This window comes from Cupressus sempervirens, chromosome 1 (assembly GCF_028749045.1).
Source record: "Cupressus sempervirens isolate cs-2001-9-10 chromosome 1, ASM2874904v1, whole genome shotgun sequence".
NCBI classification, from domain to species: Eukaryota; Viridiplantae; Streptophyta; class Pinopsida; order Cupressales; family Cupressaceae; genus Cupressus; species Cupressus sempervirens.
Window position 1 is genome coordinate 759974946 of NC_143118.1, and position 24073 is coordinate 759999018.

A 24073-nucleotide genomic window follows, 5' to 3' on the forward strand; every position below is an offset into this window, starting at 1 on the left:
TGCTTCAACTCTGATTTCAGTTCTTGGTTCAAATCTAGATTCTTCTCTTTGTTCTTCTCTTTATACTTCTCTATGAATTTCTTTCTACAAATCAATATCAGTCTCATAAAATAATTCCTGCTCAAAAAAAAAAAATTTATCCCTTGGATTAGTTTCTTCATCAGAATTATAATCAAGTATCCTTTCCTAAATTCTAAACTCTTCATTAACTCTCACATTAGTGCTCTCAACAATAGTCTTAGTTCTTTGATTTAAATATCCATATACCTTGATTTGCAATGAATATCCAAGAAATATACCTTCATCACTTCTTGAATCAATCTTTCCAACATCATCATCTCTTTTGATATAACACTTACTTCCAAAGATTATGAAATACTTCACAGAAGGTGTATGTCAAAACCAAAGTTCATAATGTGTCTTACCAGTGCCTTGTCTGATTTGTATTATGTTCATAGTGTACACTACTATATTTACTACTTCTCTCCAAAAGATCTTAGATAGATTGTTTTTAAAATATTAAGCAACCAAAACAAGGGGGTTAGCCCTATCTTAGATAGATTATTTTCAAGTACCATTTCTCTTGTCTCTTTTGTTATTGTTCAATTCCTCCTTTATGCTATCCCAATATGTTCAGGTGTCTTAGTGGCTGAAAGGTGTCTCTTTATACCATTATCTTCACAAAAATTGTTAAACACATTTGAAGTAAATTATCCTCCTCTATCATAGCTCAAACATCTAATCTTCAAACTAGATTCATTCTCAACACTACTCTTAAATATCTTGAATTTCTCAAAAGATTTAGATTTTTCTCTAAGAAATTCTACCCATGTAATTTTAGTGAAATCGTAAATAAGAATCATAAAATATCTTTCACCATATAATGCTCTTATCTTTGTAGGACCACTCAAATCTATGTGCATAGTCTCCAAATTTGCTAAAGTAGTAAATTTCTTTCTTGGAAATGAACTTTTCTTCTATTTTTCCATTGCACATTCCTTACAAACCAGGTTAGTAGGTTTCACAATTTTAGGAAAATCTCTAACTGTAAATGTAGTATTGGCCTTCACAATGTTATCAAAGTTGATGTGACAAAATATCTTATGCCACAACCAATTATCATCCACCTTAGCAACTCAACATGTCATCTCAATAGGATAAAATTGAAATACATAACCCCTTGTCCTTGTACCAGTGACAATCAATGTGTCATATGTATCTTTGATAATGCAAGTCTTCTCTATAAACTGCAACTAATATCCCTTGTCAAGTAGTTGTCCAACACTCAAAATATTACATTTTAAACCATCCACAAAATAAACATAACTAGTGTTAGTATTTCTATCAAGTGTAATAGATCATTTTCCTTTTATATGAGAAGATGCATTATTTCCAACTCTAACTACTCCTCCATCATAGCTATTGAATTCAACAAACTTATTCATATCTCATGTCATGCGATGAGAACAACCACAATCTATAATCTAATTAGATTTAGTCTTCTCAACTTGTGATACTAATGCTTTTTCTTCTCTAACTTCTTCTTTTTCAAGGCTTTCTCCCTTAATAGCAAAAAATCCTATTTCATGGTCACTTTCACTCAATATTTCCTCCACTTCAGCATTTAACTCATCCTTGTTAGTAAAAAGAAAATCCTTAGGTATTCATGATTTCTAGGGCTTTCTAATCTTTCTTACTCTCTTAGGACATTTAGAAGAATAATGAGCATATTCATTACAATTCTAACATTTAAAGATTGTGTTGCCTTTAGGTTCTCTCTTCATAAGAAGGGCAAGTTATTCCTCAATCTTCTTTTCTTCTTCAACTTTTGTTCTATAGCTACTAGTATAATCTCTACTTGTACTTTCACTCCTTATCAAAATAGGTTGAACACTTAATGCGTTGAAAGTAGTTTCAACTTTAGAAAATTCTCCACTCTATCTCATCCACATTTCTGTTGGTTGTAGTCTTCCAAGAAGAGTCTCTCTTGTAAAATTAGTTGTTTAGGGAATAACTTGTTCAATCATTTGTGTTGCCTATCTATATGCAGGTGACAAAGTCTTCAATATCCTCCATACAACTTTATCTTCAAATTTTTCTCTTCTACGGGTCTTGATTCCTGTAACAATCTATGCTATTCTACCAAACTAACTTCTTACAAATTCATCTTCCATCATTTTATCATTTAGAAATAAGCATATCCAATTTTGTAGTCTAACCTTCTAAGCATGTTTATCACCTTCAAATATACTTTGCAAATCTTTCCAAACTTCATGAGCAAGTCTTAAATATTTTACCTGAGTAGAAAAAGTTTCAGGAAGAGCTAATAATAGTGCTTCTTTAGAAAGCATATTGAACATGAATATATTATTTCTGAGTTTCATCACAACCTTCAATCTCATCTTCTTCAATCACATCTTTTTTTCTTTTAAACCAATAACCTAGGCCCATGCATAACAAAAGTGTTTTCACCTTTTTTTTCAAACTATCATAGCTGACTCCATCAAACTTCATATTTTCTTTCCTGAAGTGTGCCATAGATCTCCTTAAGTTGTTAAGATTTTCCTTCAAGGACCTGATGCTCTAATACCAATTATTAAAAAGTAAAGTCCACCAAAATAACTAAGAGGTAGGGGTGAATTAGTTACACAATTAAATTAACTCTCAATGTCATTATTAATTCTGAAACATGTAAATAGTAAATGCAACAACCATAAAAAGATAACCATATACAATAACACCAGATCTATTAACTAGGTAAACCCTTAATCGGAGGGAAAACTATGGTGGGGATGGTACCCACAAGATGATGTACTATTATAAAAAAAAATTATGAAAGAATGGACCCTATTAGGAGTCAATGAAATACATTCAATACATATGAGTCTCTGTTAGGAGATTCCAACCCTATTCAAAGTTGAAAGGAAGACAAATAGACCCATTGTCCAAACAACTTTAGTAGTATCATTGTTGTATAATACTAGTGCACATCAATAACTATCCAATAACAACTCTTACCAAATATAGTTCCTTGTAAGCTCACTATGCCTCAACTGCACCAATTCCTTCTCTGATCTAATAGATGTTTGTATGTAAGATCGCACTCAATCTTAAGTTGGCATAACATAAAAAATGATCTCATTGATCTACACACTCTACTACAAGGAAATAATATTTCCTTTATACTAAGTCCTTAAAAAAATTATTGAGTTATCCTTGAGGCTTTCCCAATTTACAATAATAATATAGGACCAACTTAAGATATTTCATTATATGTTACATTACAATATTACATCTTTTTCATAATTACAAGTAATCTGTTGGCTCATAGTCTTTATAACTTTCCAAAAATTGATAAATTGATCATCTGAATGCATGTGATTAATCACAACATATTCAACATGTCTTCAACCTCTGTCTATTTTTTTCTCAACCAGATTCCATCTCTTTAGGAGATACAATCCAAAACAATAGTACCCACTTTAAATGTTGTCTGAAAGTTGCCTTCACTAAATCCATCATAACTCTATCTAGTCTTTATATTTTTATGCGCTCTTAATTGAAGCATCTAGACATACTCTAGAACATAATCCCACATGTGCATAGGCTGATCTTCAATCCTCAAATTGTGCAAAGCTAGACTCTGTCTATTGCTCTACCAATCTTCACAAAATAACTAGTATGTTGACATCAATGAAAAACTTTTTCATGAATACAACACACAACCTCTGAATCATGTCTCCAACACTGATAGGATACTCCCCCATAGGAGTACCCTCAACATTCATGCTAAAACACCCCTTATGGTATAGTTGGTTTTAAGATGATCATTGGGTGTAGGTTATAGAATACTACTTTGTCAATTTTATTATTAAGCCTTTTAAGGATGAAGTTTTATATGATGTGGTTGACATGAGTACTTGTCATGTTTTACTTAGAAGACCTTGGATATTTGACAAAGGAGTTTTTCAAAATTGTAGAAAGATATCTATTACAATTGAGAATGATGGAGTAAAAAAAAAATATTCCTTTGAAGGACGAGGGAGGAAAATAAAATAACTTGAGAATTTTCAAGACTTTCAATTTGAATACAATAGAGCATGAGATTCAAGTTATAGTTGATGGAAGATAATATGATTTGAGAATGTTGTCTAATATTGTGGTTAAGAGCATAGGAAAGGAAAAGAAGACTTCTAATTAGATAAAGCTATGCAATAAGTATGAATTATTTGATCCTAGTAGTAACAAGAAATTTGAGGTATCTGATGAAATAGTTGCTTGCAATAGTAAGTTTGGACAGAATTATGTGATGATTGATGAAGAGGATTTGTGGGTTAAGAATAAGCATAAGATTTATGTGCTAAATCATTTCAGATTTTCATAAGTCTTTATGGAACATCTTTTGTCACCTTATGTGTTTGATGTAGGAGCATCCTTGGGATATTGGCAATCTCTCATCACCAAAAAAGATATTTGATTTGTTTTCTATTTTCCAGTTTCTTGTCTGATAGTTTGAGTTGGCGATCACTTGATTTCTCATTCAAGATTTTATGGGATTGGTTTCTTATTATGGACCTATCCTAGACCATTATCCTTTGTTCACAAAATTTAATGTTACATATATTCAGAGTTATGTTTCATCTTCTCGATTGTTGATTTCCTTTGTGGTTTTTCAAGCAATGAATGATATTTTACTTTTGTGTGGTTAATCTCTTTCCATGAGGTTTTGTATGTTTGCATATTGTTTCTTGGATCATGTGAGAACATATATATAAGGTCACATATGTTATTATAATGTATGATGTATTTTATTACTTAATCTTCGACGGTCAGTCCTATATTGTATAATATGTTTCCTATTTTGGGAGAATGTGAACTCAAAGCCAGCTTGTGTGTTTTGATGGCTATATATGTGATATAAATGAGTCTTATAGGTATCAATTGTGGTAGTATAGAGAAGGTAATGGTAGTTGAGGTTCAAAATATAAGAGTTTTTCTATAATCTAGAATGTATTAGAATGATTTAGAATAACTGAGAGGGGATGTGGGTGAATCAATTATCCTTAGGTCCAAATGTACCAATTCAACTTTTAATCAACTCAAATACTTTAGATTCTAACATTTAGTAGCTCGGTCTCTATAGAAAATAATTAGCAACATAAAAATTGTAATCTATTGTCCTAATAGTAACAAACTTGTAGAAGTAAAACATTAACAGTAAAAAAATGCAGATAACACACACACAAGTATGGCACTGGGATTTAGCATAGAAACCCAATTTGGGAAAAAACCACAAGTAATATGCTACCAATTTTTGACTCTTCTGAAGTGAGCTCTGTGAGTAGCCAACCCTATTAAAGGTTACAAAACACATTGTTAAATGTGACCTTGTTAAAGGATTTAATCACCTTGTTAGAGGGATTTTGAATATTCCAATGGAATGTCACCTTGATTAAAGGATTTATAAATGACTATTAGGTCAACCTTGATTAAAGGATTTAAAACTAATATAATGGTTAGAAAGTAACAACATGTTGATCTAATAAATACAACTCCCTTTGAAAATACATATCACAATGTAGCTCATATGTTGATCCGTTGATTGACCTCCATTATCATCTTTGTCTCTGATCTACTTGGCAATCCTTCAAGTGATCACACTTCACCTCTTCATAACTCTTCTCATCCTCCTACTTAAGTTCACAAGTCAATAGTATCAACGAAACATCTACTTGTTAACCTTGATTAGGTCACTCTTATGCCTCCTTGAATATGTAGTTCTGATATTTTGTCACTTAAATATCGCCATAGATCTTAGGGTTTGATCTAATTCATTGAATGCTTCCATCTTTTTGTTTCCTCCTTTCTCTTCTAGAAACTTCTTCAAAATTTTCTTTGAATCCATGCATAGAAACACTCAAAAATAGTTTCTCTTGAAATAAATGTTCTAGGACATCCATCCTTACCTTCAACACACTTCCCATATTCTAAGAATTAAATTGTGTCAGCTGGAAATCAAGATTTCCTCACAAACTGAAAAATGTTGTCACTCGACCAACACTGGGTTCTGATGCTTAGTCATCACTGAATTACTCAATCAATACTATATGTTCTATGCAACATATTTTCTAATACTTGGTCAATATTGATGCTCGGTCAACGCTATATTCTACTGAGCTTATATTGTTGCTCGGTCAACACTAGCATCACTTGGCGTATACTTCTAGTTCCTTAATCTTCTTCTATTTTTCTTAGTCAAGCCTATGCACTTGGTCTTCTATTGATCATTCCTTGTAGGATTCAATGCAACTATCTTCTCCACTTGGGTTATGATTGAACAATCAAATTATCTTATCAAAGTCCAACTGATCAAGTGCCCATTGTAGTTTCTCATAACTCAACCTTTCCTCTAGGTCCTTTTGTTAACTCTTCTTCTCAAATCCTCTTCATCAATTATCATGATATGACACTCTACTTAGATGGAAATTGTCTTACCAATAAGGTTTGGCATCAATAAAAATACAAAAATTATTCCAACTGTATTTCCAGCAATCTCCCTCTTTGGCATTGATGACAACACCTCTAGTTACCATGCAATCCAAAGCATTCAACCTTCTTTATGCATCTCCCTTTATGTTTAGTATTGGATCTTCATTAATATCCTTAGTTTCATCCTAATTCTCATCTAAATGTCCAACAATATCTCCTTTTAGTTTCATTTTGATTCTCATCCATGCAAATTTGATATGAAACACATAGATTCCCTTTATCATATCAAATCATGAAATCAATCAGTTCTCTCTTTTATTGCTGGTAACACCTTGCATTGATTTACAACTTCACTTTACTTCTCTCTCTATGATATCTCCATCTTTATGTCTTAACATACTCTCTCTTTGGATGGTAACTTCATAACATCTCCCTCTTTGACAAAAATGCCAAAGATACTCCATCTTTCTTATACATCTTCACCACATAGATATCTTCTTGTCAATACTTCTAAATTGTGTTCACTATCCACTACTACATTTGGGCCCAAATGTATCGCCCCACCAAGGGATCCAAAAGAATTAACCTAAAGTTTCACTAAGTTTGCTAAACATTTTTTTTTTTTTTTGTAAGAAAGTATAACATACACATCAAACACATAGTAGCGGAAGCAATAACATGAAATCATCGACAAACATACATTGTAAGTTACATTTCTTAAAGATCCCAAGACGTTGAGTCACGTTTAAATTTAATTAATTCTAAGTCTAACAACTATCACATACATATGAAAGAATAATCAGAAACTCCAATGTCCATAATATACATTTGTTCTGAATGCTCCTTGGCAAATTAATTCGGAATGCTCAATCATCCACTGTACATGTCACAGGGTATGAAAGGCTTAAAAGAATATACATATGTAAAGATCAAGATACAACGTCCTCAAATCCATGATACAAAGTACAATAAAAATATATGAAACTATTCACCATACATGATACATCCATACATCCATAATGATAAAACATCTATCATAATAATCCAAGAACATAGTGAAGGTAAATGCCAATCACAAAAACTCCAGCCACGGTGACCACGGAACGGATCTCAATGGTAAGAGTAAAAGCACTACCACCCGACCGCGTGGAACCTAAATGGTCCACTCCCACCGCGCTGAGGAGATAGTCTCAAGTCCCAAATAGGATAATGAAACCTATAATCATAAATACTCTCTAAGTCCAGGAAATCCTATAAGTATGCTAACTCAAGGGTTCCTAAAAAGATCGACATCTAAATCCCAGAGGTACCACAAGACACGTAGGAAACCTAATATGCAAGCGGGAAAGTGTCATCACAAAAGTCACGTAGAAGTTACCCGAGCAATCCCTTAGGAATCCCGGGTCCCTACTGATCCTGCGGCCACTAGTATCCTCTCGTACTGACGAGGCATACTATGGAATGCAAGGTCGTAACCAAGCGTTCTCTCTACCCCATCCTAGTCTGTACTAGCACTCATGGCATGGGAGAGAACATACAATTATCTTGTTAGGTTCATTTTCTCTCATTTAGTGTAAATGTTTTCACTTATTAAAAAACGACTTACAATGGGTTTCTCAAGGCAGCCTCTTAGGGCTCCGACCCCCATTGCAAGCCACTTCCCGACTCTACACATAGATAACCTACCCTAGCTCATGAACTCGTAAATCAAGGAATCATAATAAAACTACCTCAGTCCTATACAAGCAACTGAAAAACATCATAAAAAGATAATCCACAAAATTACATCAGTTCTTCATGAGCAACGGATAACATCAAATAGTAATCATGTAATCACGACAGTCCTCTATCAGCAACTGAAGGCATCAATGATAAGTCACAAAATCCAATGGTTCTCTAATGAGCAACCAAAAAGTAATACAAGTATAACTGATCGAGACTCAGAAATGGTTATCAAATATAACTGATCAAGACTCAAAAATGGTTAAGTTAGGTATTCTCAAATACATACACCTCAGCTTCACACAAGGAAACTGGAAAGCAATAACAAACAGTAAACACAATCATGTCATAGAGCACTTCATCACATTACCATGGTCAGGTTAAGAAAGATCGAGACCAAATCATCATGACATCACATTCACAACCCCGAGCCTCTGGTAACAACCTGAACTGGTCAACGCTAAACCAACCCCAAAACATTCAAAGTACAAAGACAACATCAAAGTCTCAGAGATTGGATCTGAAAGTATATTATTTGAGTTAAGGTAAGGTTTATGTTTTAGTTTAATGTCGAATTCAAGTAACAAAGTTTTCACAACTACCCTTTTACGAATAACCCATTTCTATAATAACTTTCATTAAATCAATATCCAAATTTATAATTTAGTCAAATAAAATTCATTATTAATTAACTTAATTAAACTAATTTTAATTAAATTAACCAATATTCATTTGATCTAATTACTTATTTTAATCTAACCATTAATTGTTAATTTATTAATATTTAAGCAAAATTATTAATAAATTAAAATTTACAACTATATCTATGTATTTAATATTTATTTATTAAATATTAATAAAGTTTAAACTATTATAAAATTAAATATATTATAATTTTATTATTTAAAAATTCTAAATAAATAAAATTTGTTTTAATAAATTAAAAATTATATAAATTAAAAAAAAAACGAAATCGAAATCGAAATTTTATATTTTTTTTATCACTCAACGTTTATAGCCCGTCGGCTTTGGCCGCAGGGCCTGCGGCGGCAGGTACTCTGTACCTACCGTCGCAGTACCTGCAACGCAGGTACTATCGGCCTCCGACAGTGGGGGGCGGGTACGGGGTGATTCCCTCCCCCCCCACTATAAATATAAATATATATTTATATATATATATATATATATATATTTTTTTTTTTTTAATTTTTTTTTTTATTTTAATATAAATAAAGTAAATAAAGTTTTATTTTTAAAAATTAATTTTGTTTAATTTTCAATAAAACAATTTCTCCCAAAGGATAAATATTATATATATATATATATATATATTTATTTATTTATTTATTTATTTATTTATTTATTTATTTATTTATTTATTTTTATCTAAAACTTTTCAATTTAAAAAAAAATCAAAACCCCTACTAAATTAAATGTTAATTTCTAAATCGAGAAAACAAGGGTTCTAAAAATTCATCCAGTCTCCATGGATACAGAAATTATTGAAGAGCAATTAATAAAATTCACAATATTGAACAGTTAAAACTTTCATCACAGCGAATTTAGATCTACAAACCCCAGACACGAAGAAGACAGGAAGGGATAATTGCATATTTAATGGATAGTCAAAACACAAGACCCTACCTGATCCTGATGCTATTATGCAATCTCCAGGAACTGTATGCGAATTCGCTCCTCTCAATAACCTTCCCCTCAAAGACTTTCTTCGTATCAGCCTTTTGAAATTTGCTTCCAAAAATTGTCCCCCCAAAAATTCCCGTCCAAATTCCTCTATATCAAAAATGAACCCCCAAAGTTGTGATAAGCAATTTCTCCTCAAGTCGAGGCACTAATTGTGTGTTTACCCGAGAAGACTCTTTGCACAACTCAGTTAACTCCAATTTAACTTTTATTATCTTTTCTTATTCTTTTGCATTCAACTTTCATGCACATTAAGTTGAATTATTAAATAACTTTATTTAAAATTTCACTTGACTTCAATTCTTAATTAATTTATTACTTTAAATCTTATGTGCACTTTTAAGAAATTAAAATAACATTATTAATTTTTATAATTTAATCTTTTAATTTAATTCTTATATTTAACTCATGTTTAGATCATGCGATCTAGAATTCTTAATAAATTAATATCTTTCAACTTTTTAATTTATTTTAGAACTTAATTGATAACATATTTAATTAATTTAAATAACAATAATATTTAGCATTTATTTAAAAATGAACTCCAAATATATATTATTATTAAATTAAATTAATATTATCCTGTTCTAAATATATCATTGAACTTTAATCTCCAACTTTAATTCTTTTATTAAATTAATTAATTAATTAAAAATATAAAGATATCATAATAATTCTTTATTAAATTAAATCATTAATTAATCTTTTTAATTAGACTTAATTAATAGAAAAATACACCAAGGACTCATAGAGCAATATACGAAAACCCATCATAGAAAAATACATACCAAATCGAACAAAAGGGTTATAATCACGAAATTACATCATTTGATGCATTCGGAGGGTACTTAACTCAGATACTTGTCCTAATTATCAATTAGGACAATTGGCTAAAGGGTTAAGGATTTGGACTTAAGAGTTTATCTCCCCTCTCTTACCATTGAGACAGTGCGATAGGGTACGCTCATCCTGACAATTCAGGGAAGTCGATACTCGGTACCTGCAACCTGCATAAAATCCACGCATGTACAAACACAATATTCTAAGCTAAATAGACAATGGCAGGAAGTGGTGCATCGTGTAGATCCCGACTAGCAGGTGACTACGACTCCCTTCCTTAACCATATCAGAAACACCATACATAAATAAAACGGCACGCACACCATACACATGCAGTATGGGGTAAGTATCCATAAGAAACACATGGAATAATGAACCATCTAACTAATCATCATTGATAACTGAAACCATTGAATAATCATCATACATGCATGAAATATAGAGTACCAAGTAATCTCATCATATAATAAACTGAGTGTAAACATCATCTGATAATCTCTAAAATAATAATACTACTCATCAAACATAAATTGGCCTAAAAGAGTTTGGCAATCATATCAAAAATGTAGCTCGAAAATGTAAACTAGGGGCAGGCACTACACCAAAATGTGACAGTAGGTCATCACCTAAGTAACAAAACCCCAAATTGGCTCCCATCAGATGGGCATCAAACTTTTGCAGTCACAAATTGCAACGACAAGGGGTTCCATTGTAATTGCAACGGATAAAATTGTCGTAACTTGGAACAAGGAAGAGGCAAAATTTCATGTTGACATCATCGCAATTGCAACAGTAGATTATCGCAATGATGATATTTTAATCTTCCAGTCTACCATTTCAATTGGGACGTCCATGCAAAAATTTTGCTATGGAAGCTATGTTGAACCATTGAAACTAGTTGTCGTAATTGTGATAGTATTGTGACAATTGTGTTGTAGGAGCGATGACTATCTGTTGGAACATGATGTCGCAATTATGATGGATAGCCAAATAATTTTTTTTAAATATCATTGCTTGTAATGCCTAATTTTGCATTTTCTTATTTAATGTTCATTTCTGTAATTAGACTGGTATTACCTATATCCAACAAGCAATAATGCAAAACATATTGTTGGGTAAGCCATCACTGTAAGGTGAATGAACTATTTGCACACCAAGGCCTTTGTGTCAAGTTCAATCATAGATTTTGAAACCTTACTATTATGTATTATTAAATCTTTACTATTATTAATTATTAATTATGGTTTAAGATTATTCTTTCCTTTGAGCCATAGACTTTGAGCCATTCAACCATACATGGCAATTTTTTCAAGAAATTGAAATCTTTGAAGCAAAGAAAGATAACAAAAGCCTTTGGGAATATTTTTTTGTTTATTTACTCACAATTTACCAGTCAATTTCAAGTGTTTTTATTTTGTTGAGTTTTTATACAATATGTAGAAATCCACCCCGTAATAAAATTGGTATGACCTAATAAAGATCTTAGATTCTGAACATGAATTACGTGTACACTATCACTAGGTGCTTACCAAGACTTTATGTGCCAATCTTCTAGACAAGAGGAGGTGTTTAATACTATTGTATACTCATGCATATTTCGTCCCTTCTAAAATGACAAAAAGAACACTATGTTTATGTTTATATGTTGGTGAACAATCAAAACAGAATGGAAGAAGTCTATGTAAAATACAAGTAATGTTCAGGGTTCAGTTGAACCACAACAAGCTCTTTAGGTTGAAATGTAATAGTGAAGCAAAATGTAACTAGAGTCAAGTTCAACAATAAAATCAACTGGAAGTTCTTAGCTAAGGTATGAATTGCTTAAATAAATAAATAAATGAAGGAGGTGTTCTAAGAGGCAAAAAATTGTTTTAACATATTTTCAAACTTTAAAATATGTAGGTATAGGGTAAGCTTTGCTAGTACTAAATGAACTATTTCAAAAGCCTTCACCCCTCAAAAGAAGAAATGAAATGCATGTTTGGTATAATGCACGAATATATAGATTTATACATCAAGGGAAAAATTAACCTAGTCCCAAGTGGAAGCAAAGCTATATCCTTTGGATACTACATTTGATTGTTATTTTCGCATTGCCATAGGGTAAAAGCACAGATTTGTGTCACCATTTATGATACCAAAACCTATTTTGGTCAAATCTCATTTCTCTATCAAAACTTAGGTTTTTTCCTATATCATCATTATATAATTTTTGAGTGTTTTGATTAGTTATAATATGTTATAATCTCAAAATACTATAAGTCGATATTTCAACATTTCAGAAGATACTCCTTCAAAAAAGGAAAAAAAAATAGTAAATCATATCAAAAAAATTTAAAAATTAGATTTATCTCTAGAGAAGAGAATCCTCTTCATGAATATGTAATTTTTTTTCGAGAAGGTATAAATTTGATAGGGAAGTTTTGATGGGAGGAAAAAATTGTTGGACTCTGATAAGGTTGAACTTGAGTACTTATAAGAAAGAAAATATACATCGAAAATAATTATTTCTTTTTTCGTTCATTAGCTATACATGTCATCTACAAGTTATTTTCAAATCAGAACAAAAAACGATGATTTGCATATACTTGTTTGATAGGAACTACACCCTATATTTTTTACAGTTAAAAAAGGGACTTCAAAATAAAATAAAATGAATAAATTCTTACTCAAAAATTATAAAAATTATAAGCATAAAATTCATTCAATTCTACACATTTCATCAGTTTACATCATCTTCATATTTTAAACACAAATACCATTTTTTTTGTCATTAATGTTGAACTGTCACATTCTAATATCTTGTTTCTTTATAAAAGGTGACACAGGTTTGTGCTTTTACCCCACAATATTCGTTCTACTTTCCATTCTTACTCACCCTAAAATGTTTCATAAATCTTCAACATATAAGTTTAGATCTCGTTAAAAAATAAGGAATATCAAAACAACCACCAACTGCCTACATAGGGTACAATTTGGTATTCAAGATGAAGATACAACGGATATGAGTTACAACATATAGATCATTTCCAGGCCAAAAGTATTTTCCAGATTAATGTAAATGTATTGTGATTGTGATTGTGATTCAAAAGTTACCAAATAGGCCATTCCTAAAGCAAACAACAAAAATCACTTGTGATTTGGATCAAGATTAAGACCATCTTATTAAACTCAACACTATTGAAAATGGACAGGAATTTATCCGAGCCTCAATGCCATGAGAAAATGAACCAAAAGACACAAAATAAGAAGCCAAAATATGAGCATTGCAATTCCAATTCTATATATGTCTATCGGGTACTACTGCACCTCCTTTAGAAGGAGATAAAGTTAAAAACTACCAAGACATTAGTTGTATTTCTTAATGTTAAAAGATATTAATATTTGGGTGCTTAAATTTAAAGTGGATGGCTAGCTTCCCTACCCATTTACTTTCCCTTCACACCATGGGTACAATTAAAGAAGGGGCTAGTTTCAATTGCTATGCATCCTTAATGGATCTTGTCACATGGGAATCAATAGGAAGAGAAGGATTTGGCAAATCACCTGTCAACTCTGCTCCACATTTGTTATATTAATTATTTTACATGATAGCACTTATCGTATCTCATGGATGATGTCAAGCTCACCCAACTTCCATATCATAACACTATTAAACAATTGCTAGCCATTAACAATATGCACACAAGGACTAACTCCTATAATTCAAGGTTTTGAATCCATAAGTGGAAGTACTAAGAATGTGATGAAATGAATATCATCGTGAAAAGCTATTGATAAGAAGTATAATTGGAAGTACAGTTGAATCCAAATAGTTGAATTATGATTCATGGGTAGCATCAATGGAAACTATAATTTAGTCCCCTGATATTGATGTTGTTCCTTGACAGAACTTGGTATTATAAGCATGAATTTGAAGCAAAGGGTAAACTACTAAATATTAAAAAACACAAATAACATAACCAAAACTAACCCAACTCATTTTCACCCACTTTCCTTAACTCCTTATAGTTGATACCAATACATGAAATATGTTAGTATTGTTTAGTGATGCAAGAGATTCTAGGCTGACAAGCAATCTTGTATCGCCAAAAAATATTTTTCTTCTCATGTTCATGTTTTGCATATTTTTTATAGGTTGTGATTTCAAGAACATCTTGTAGAGTGTTCTAAGGAAAAAATCTTCTTTTTGACAAAACTTGGCTTCCATCTCAAAAATCAAAGGCATCTAGATTGTGTAATGTCATTATATTACACAAATTCAATATTTGAAAAGTTGAGGGGGTCCATTGGCAAGTTAGAGGAAAATGTAAAGAATACTTAATATTTATTTTTATGATTCTATCAAATTTGATGCCTCTAAAAGTGTTCATGAGACAAGTGACTTTTGGTATTCCATTCTTTTCATATTTATTCAATCTGGATGCTTAAACAAGAAGGAAAAGATACTTACTTTAGGCAAAATAATTAACGACTCTTCCATTACCAAAGTAGCACAACTTGGTCTACTATTTTGTTCACTTTTTAGGCATCTACAGCACAAAGGTATTTGATATGAAGCAACATAACACATGTTTTGGAAGAAAACTATATTTTTATTTTATTATTTTGAAAGTAATTTCAAATGTCATATTATGGGAAATGAAAGAGTAGTTTGTCATCTCTCTTTGTCTCACGGACATTTTAACCTCTATAAAATGTAGCCTTTCATGATGTTAAGAAGCAGCAACCAATGATAGCAAGGACCAATGACAGCAAGGTTGGAGAGAGAAATTGCATATTTATCTAGTGAGTTTCATAAGGAATAGTGTAAGAAATCAGCTTGTGAGGAGAAGAGAAATAGAAGAAGAAAAAGTGTTTTGCAGGTGTGTTGTAGATGTTCAAGAAAACCATGAGAGCTATAGGATAAAGAAAAAAAATCAAATTTGAAAAGATGATTGAAGTCAAGAAGGTTTGAAGACATGAGGGTTTGAATACATCCAGGCATGAGATGTCTAGAAACCTTTGTAAAAATTGTACATTTTGTTTCTTGTGTAAATTCCTAATGTGTGCAATTGTTCTTTAGGTACTGTGGTGTATAAATGTACAAATGAAATTTTTAATCAAGATATATTTTAGTTTTGTTTTCATATAGTGGGTTGAATGACATGTTAAGGTTGCAAGATTGGGTAGTTTGATAAGATACCCCAATCTTGTCAGTGTCATTTAGCATTTGCCCTTATTTGTAGCTTACAATATAATTTTTTAGATCAGGAGCTTCTTGATTCACCATATTGAAATTTTTCAGTTCTTAATATTTTTAATGTGTTGTATATAGAAGCTTCAAATAGAGAAATGCATAAGATCTTCCTGAACAAATAAATACCCTTTAGTTTGGCAAAAATCACTGGAGTGGATTAGGATATAAGAGCTTGGTTGAATTGCAATTTGTGCTAAGCTAGCAGAGGTTTTAACATGGGAGTCTCCACATCATAGTCCAAATGATAATTGAGAGATATTTTCAATGAAATTCAATTTACATACTTTTTGTTGTAGAAAATTTTAATTTGGATGATCAAACCATCATAAGATTAAGAAGTTCGGATCTGATTAGAAGTGTATCGAGAAATGAAAAATCACTGTCCAATTCTAATCTCCAAAAACTTGTGTTATCAATTCATTACAAAATGGTGAAAAGTAAAGAACCTGACAAATTTTGCTTGAAGGATTTCACATATATTGCCCTTTTTATGATTCTCAACTTTCACAACTTGATGTAGAAACTTGGCACAAAACTTAGACATAGCATTACCTACACAATAACTCATGTCAGGAAAAAGTTCTTCCAAGCAATCTAAATGAAGCCCAATTAGGAAACAATATTAAAAAAGAAGAAATTTTACAAACAATTTTGATATATAGAAGCAACATAATTTTGAAATAAGAATTAGAATTCTTGTTTATGATTCAAGAACATTTCTCCTAAAATAATAGATTACTTGATTTTAAAAACATTGTGGAAATTATTAATTGTAATAAGAAATACTTGAAAGCCTCTTAGTGTTGAGGTAACACACTGAGGAAATTAATCCAATGATTGATTATGCAAGAAAAGAACACACATATGCACAAGATTCTCAAAATAGTTGTTAATATTGTAAATTTTTGAACTTCCATTTGTTGCAATCAAAATCTTTTTGAAAAATATATAGTGTTCCTCAACATGATAATTTGCTAAGCTTGTATTTTGTCACATGATTTAATTTATATAAATGATGGTAAGTAGTGGTATCGATTACTAATTACTTCATGTAGGTTCACATGCAAATTTACAATGTTGCTATGTAGATGTGACTTGTGCAAAATGCTACACGTTGAATCCAATGATGTATTTATGTAGGTGGTTTGTGTGAGAAGCTATTGTATTTGATATAATCAAAGGTTAACTCTTCCTAGTTAAGAAACCATTTTCATTTTAATGTCATCTTATGTCTCTACTACATCTTATAGTGAGAGAATTTTTCCTCTTATGAAGACTTGAAATGGTGAGTGCAATACAATTCTAGTGTACAGGGGAGTACATATTTATTCATTTTGTCTAGCTATAGCCATTCTACTTTAGTGACAATACATAGAGGAAAAAGGACTTGTATTGAAGAGGACCCATAACATTTTGATGTAGTGTCAAATTGAGATTAATCTTGTTTTTGAAATGTGGACTATGGGATATTTCCAAAGAACATGTACTCATCAATGCTGAAGCAATTAAGTGAACTTAGCCAGCTTTGAATTACAATTTCTTTTGCATCTTAACTTGCATCAAGGATAACTTTGCAGTTAGAGTTTAAATCAAGGTACAATATTTCTTCTCATGGGTTTGGAAGAAGATACAATAAAAACTTATGTATTCTAATGAACAAGCTCTAAAATCTTAAGTTTAAGCATATGTATAGTTTGCAACAATAGCCTAGCAATTAACTAAACTTGCTAATACAAAATTGTAGAAATGAGTGGCATCATACCATTGATTTGATAAACTTGTGAATGCCACTTTGAATCGAGAATGCACGTATAGTTGTGTTCTATATGAATGGACAATAGGTGGAGCTAAAAAACTCACCATGTTTACATTTATTTAATAGGTCTATTAAGTTTTTAAAATTATAGACCATCATGAATGTTAGAACTCAAGTTGATATGGATGAGATAATGTCTTTAGCAAGCCAACACATAGAAAGTCTTGATTTGCTTGCATGCTGAGGACATTACCCTTGCCTATAAGAGTCAAATTTACAATGTTCATGATGGTCTATAACTTTAAATACCTAATTAAAGACCTCTAACAAAAATACAAACCTATTGGGTTTTTTCAGCTCCACCTGATGTCATATGCATATGAATTGAGATTGCATATTGAAATATGGCCTTCTTCTGCATTGTCTAAAACCAAGAGATTCACATAGTTAGTTGTCATGCAATCATAGGTTAATGTTTAGCTTACATGGTTTTCAAAATACTTTAATATTCTCTAGTAATCATGGCCAACCACGTGAAGGTGGAAGCTCATTTGCCGCCAACCCCCACACAACATTTAAATTCCCCGTTAACATCTAAAATTCAAATTTATTCATTTTATTAATAAAATGTAACATTCATGAATTATCACACAATAACATTTATTAATACATAACTTTCATTAGAAAATTCACATTAACATTAAAACATAAGATTCATTAGAACATTCATGTGAACATTCAATAGAACATAAATAAAACATCTAGACATAAACATAAGTCATTATCAAATAAGTTACATAAGTTCACATGAATCATTTCTCTTTTCATTTTTCATTTTTTGTCGTTCCCTATATTGTTGCAGAGGCATATCCATGTCATCATTGATATATCTTCTCACTCGTGGATGTGATCTCACTATCCTTTACAAAGGTGGGTCCTCTGCAATAACAAATAAAAGTGTTAAACTTTAAAAAAATTGAGACTTTAAATATTTTAAAGAGCATTGTAGTACTGTTTACCTTGTCCAACCACATCATCTTGCCCACCAACTTGGACCTCAATACGCTCATCAGGAACAAGCTCTGCATCCCTTGCAACTGCAATACAAGATGTTTTCTTAATCCCAACACATATTATAGTTAAAATTTTATTACTACACCAAATTCAATTTAAAATGTTTACTTATATTAATAATTCAAAAATAAAAAATTGAATAGAAAATATATACCTTTAGTACTGCGATCCACATTCAAATCGATGTCTTCATGGTGCTCGACTGTTGTATCAGGATTGGCAAGTTGCAATCCAATGTAAATAATTAGTGCATTTATCAACAATATATACATATAAATATAAGACAAATACTGAGAAATGTTAATCATTCATTTTAATACATATAAATATATTCACTTTAAAGTTTTAAACAAATATATTATCATTGTTTCCTTACTTAAAACAAATATAATGACTTATATGTCTAGAACTTAATATCAAATACAGTAATTGCTAAAGTATTCAATTTGAAATAAAAATCAATTAACTTTTTTACCTCATCTATAGATCTAGTAGAAGAACCTTGCGCACTCATTTCTTAGATTCATTCAACCATGGTTCTATAGCCTTGTCTTTAGGCTAATTTCTTGTCCTCTTCATAAGTCATTTTTTAACACTCCATGGCCTACATTATTTCTTGGTATCATGATTTTTTTGTTGTAATCAATTTCATCAAGACTAAATTGATGTTTACAATTTATGAATATTTTCATATAATTATTCATTTACTATACTTACAATTCCTGCAATAAGTTTTGAATACCCACCCAAGCCGAGCTTCTGCTGCTCGTGCTTCTCTTTTCTTTCTTCGATTGCCTTTGATGTGTCAGGAAACCTATGTGAAGTTTGAAACATGTTAGATCACACAACTATTAAGAGTAATTATTACATAATTTCATTCTTAATATTATGACATACCTTCTTTCCTCGGGTGGTGTTTCTCCATCATCTCTTGTTTTTTTCTCAATGGCATCCTTTTTAAGATTCTCCCACTCAATAATAGAAATATGGGGGGGCACTCATAACAAGGGTTATTTTTCATCTAGGTCATGTAGTTGTGCCTAATATACTTCAAAGCTTGGCCCTCTTTCTCAAGGTGGCTAAATCCTTAAAAGACATTGGGTCAAAAAAGTGTTGTCGTGGCATCAATGAGTTTATCCTTTAACTCTTTAGTTTTCAAATTCCACCCTTTAAGAAAAGAAAAATTGTTAGATACATGAATGAATTGAATAAATTGATCAAAGGAAACATGATCTAGAAATGAAATCAAAATTTGATACTATGTGCTAATGGTCGGCCCAAATATATGCAAATATTCATCATGAAGTTTTTCATAAAATAGATTATTCCCTGCAAAATAATAATCGGATTAGTAGTGGCTTATTAATGGACTTGGTAGGACTAATCCTACTCTAAAAAGGGATAAGGTATTTTGGATACCACTAGAGGAAGGATGGGTTAAAATAAACTTTGACAGGGCTGCCAAGGGAAATCTGAGGGTCTCTAGGTGTGGTTGTGTAGCAAGAGATCATAAGGGTAACACTCTTCCTTTTGTAGCCGAACGACTGAGCAATGGCACAATTAATGTGGTAGAATGTGGTGTAGCAAAAGAGGCTCTAGTATTGAGGGCTAAATTGGGTATCCGAAGAGTCCATCTTGAAGGGGACTAAGAGATAATCACAAATGGAATAAAGAAAGGGAAGCTAGAAACGTGGCAGCTCAACAAATACATTCAATAGATCATATGCATGTTAATGGAGTTTGAAAATTTTAAGGTTTCTCACGTTTATAGAGAAGTAAATAGGGTGGCAGATAAGTTGGCCAATATGGGTGTGAATGCAACTTTGGGGATCCAAAATGAAATATATGAAGACCTTAGACTTCTTAAATTAGATTAAAAAGTTATAATGAAGAGACCAAAAAAAATTCTTGTTGATCATTTAGGGAGTACAACTATCATCATGATTCCATCCCCCCAATTGCATTCATGAAATTATGCCATTCATGAGATCACAATCTCCAGCACATGTCAAAGCATGAAATAATTTATTGGCACCCCACTCGTGAGCTTGCCTCCATATTGTTCAAACCAAGTGAATTTAAGGAGGAAAGACAAGGCATTCCATAGAGGAGACAGAAATAGAGGCAAATTTTGCGCTAGGATCAAAGAACCAGACACAAACTTATGAAGGAAAGAATACAGTCTGGAACTTGAAGAACATTTTCATGTTTGATGATCCAAAATTTTTGGAGGGCATACAATAGATGTACAGAGTAGAGTACCTAGACTCTTACTAGAAGCGATGCTCTAATCTAGATGTGTCTTCTCTTTTCGTGGCGCTGGCATTGGTGGTGGGTGAATCCAAGGAGGAAGTTTCCAAGGTCATGGTAGTTTGTGTCGACCTACAGTGGCTACAAGGGTTGGAAGAGATTATGGAATGTATTGTGTTGGGTGCGGGCTTACATATGGGACAAGAGCTATGGAGATTGATTGCAGGAGGGGAGACTTTTGTACAACCTCTGGTCATCTAGTCTTTAGCAAGCCCAAAAAGGGTGCATGTCCCATAGGTAGAGAAAAGATGGAGGAAGATAGTGGATTTCCTGCAAGAAAGGATTTGGGTGTTGATAGAGGATAGGCACAAATTCAAGAAGGTTAACATGTGCAAGGGTGTATTAGCTCGAAAATAGCCCCTGTGATATCAGGTTGTCAAGAAGAATCAAAAGGAAGGGGCAGAATCCACGATGAAAGGAATTTGGGTGCATGTTTCCTTGACAGAAGAGGTGGGAGAAAGTAGCAGCAAATATCACCAAGAAACCATTCTGCAAGGGAAGCCAAGGCCAAGGTCTATACCAGATGATCAATCTATTCCAACCTTCACACGGGAGGAGGTGGCTCATTGGTTCAAAGATTAGTCACAAGTGACTAGTAGAGGTGGACAGTGTCAATTCATTGGGCACCTGAATGTTTTCTTTTTGGTGGTTATGTGGGTTTGGGCTATTAGTTTTTATGGCAGGGTGTTTATGTCCATTTTTTGTTCAAATGTATGTGTATGACCTTGGGGTTGGGTAGATATAAGTTTGTAAGGACTTTGGCCAAACTTTGCATATGGAAATATATGTAATTCTTCTTTTTAATATTAATACAAAATCAAATAATGTTACCTATCAAAAATAATAATGAGATTAGTAGTTATTCAAGGGACTGCATGTGAGGTTAGTGCATTTGATTATGAGTATAAGATTGTATAGTAAAATAAAGGATCAATCTTTAAAGTACCTGGAAGTTGGGCTACTCTCAGGGGAAGACCATCTTCATTGCTCATGAGCAATTGATCACAATTCTTTAGTGTTCCTGTACATCTAATACGGGTACACCCAGGAATGTCCTCATTGCCTCCTATGTAAAATGAATCCAATATTACAAAATTCCCCCTAAGAAATAATAGTTCAAGTGAAATAAACACATGAAAAATGAGAGATAAAAAGAAGAATCTACTTACCAATAGGCGTTGGTACCACATCTGTGGCCATGCTACATGTTGTCAAATTTGCAGTTGGCATTACCTCTTTGGTTATGTTCCTTGTAGCAGGCGGCATAGTGAACATAGGATTAATGGTAGGGGCTGAAAATTGAGATTGTTAGAGAACAATAAAACAAGATTGTTAGAGCTATTAAAAAAATATTGTTCGAGCAATAGACAAGTGTAGGATAGAACATGTGATGTACTAGCACCACCTAAAGTATCATCCTTTGGGGCATCACCCTTGTAACTCCTCAACATCCTCTATAAAAATAACACAAATCCATTTTATTTAATGACATAAATAAAAGAATATATTATAAAAACCATTATTGAACTTTTTTATAATTAAAAACTACATTAATACTTATTGTATATGTCTAAACTAGGTGCATCAACTCATCCTGCATCTGTTGTATTTCAGGAGTCTGAGGTTGAGTTGATGCCAACTGCCTTAACCTTCTTGCTAATCATGAAGCACCTTTTGTACTACAGCCACAGGATCAGTGGCTAATGCAAAATCAATGATGAATTCATCTTGCTCATTGCACGGTTCCTTGTGGACTACTTTTTCCTTTCCCTTTTCTTGATCAACACTCATTTGTGAGAATAATATTATTAGAGCTATATTTAAAATCAATCCAAAATATTAGTAAAGAATAAAACATACTAAAAAATATGCATTAACATAGTTCTTGTATCTAATTTGTAGAACAATAATGAGTTTTACCTATCGGGAAGAAGAAGTCTCATTAGAACCATCCTCATCATGCATATCCTATGGCTATTGATCCATACTGTAGCCCTATATTTCAAAAAAAAATCATTGAGACAAGTTAAAACACGTGTTACTATTCTAAGTTAGCAAAATAAATATGAAAGTTTAATGGTGTGTTGGATTTATTGATTGGATTTGATTTTAAATGTGCATAGTACATACTACCTCGCCCACGATAGTGGCTTTGTTTGCATCTATGCGATTCAATTTGTAATCGATAACAAGCTCTTTGTATCCACGTATTGATTTTATCACATACAGATACGTAATTTCCCTTGCATGCCTCAAATATGCAATTGGGTTACTTCTTAGTTGACGTAGGTCGTGTACTATTTATAAAACCTTCAATATTCCTAGATGCTTTTGGCTTTCTGTCAATGTATATAGCTACTGTTTTACTTTTTTCACTATTTTTTTTTTGTATATAAGTTTTCGCGAGCGCATACCTACACATACTTTTTTATATCTAACAATCTGTATCCAACTACTATAATCATAGCAAGGTCTGACATACTCCATCAATTCAATAACCTTGTTGTAAGAGACCCTTATTTCATCCATGGAAAATAGGCCCAAAACATGTAATGTGGATGGTGTTATGCAATATATCCTCTCTCCAACACAAAAATTAGTCTTTATTAGATGAAGTTCATCGGGGACCCATTGTTTCTGTAGATGTTTGTACCTAAAGGGTACATCAGATTCGCCTTCACTCTCATCATCATAAGAACATGACCCCCCTTGAGAAAGAAAAAATTTCATGTGCTTATTGAATTTTTTTTTGATATTTTGACCTTGAGTAAATCTCCTTGATTTAGTCATAATAAATGTCTCACTTTCTTCTTCCATTCCTACATTTTCCTTGCTTGAGGAAGACAAATCTGACAAATACCTATTCACTAGTACCTGCACTCCACGAAATAAGAGAGATAGGTGGCAATGAGAGAGATATTTTGCAAATGGTAAAAGAAATT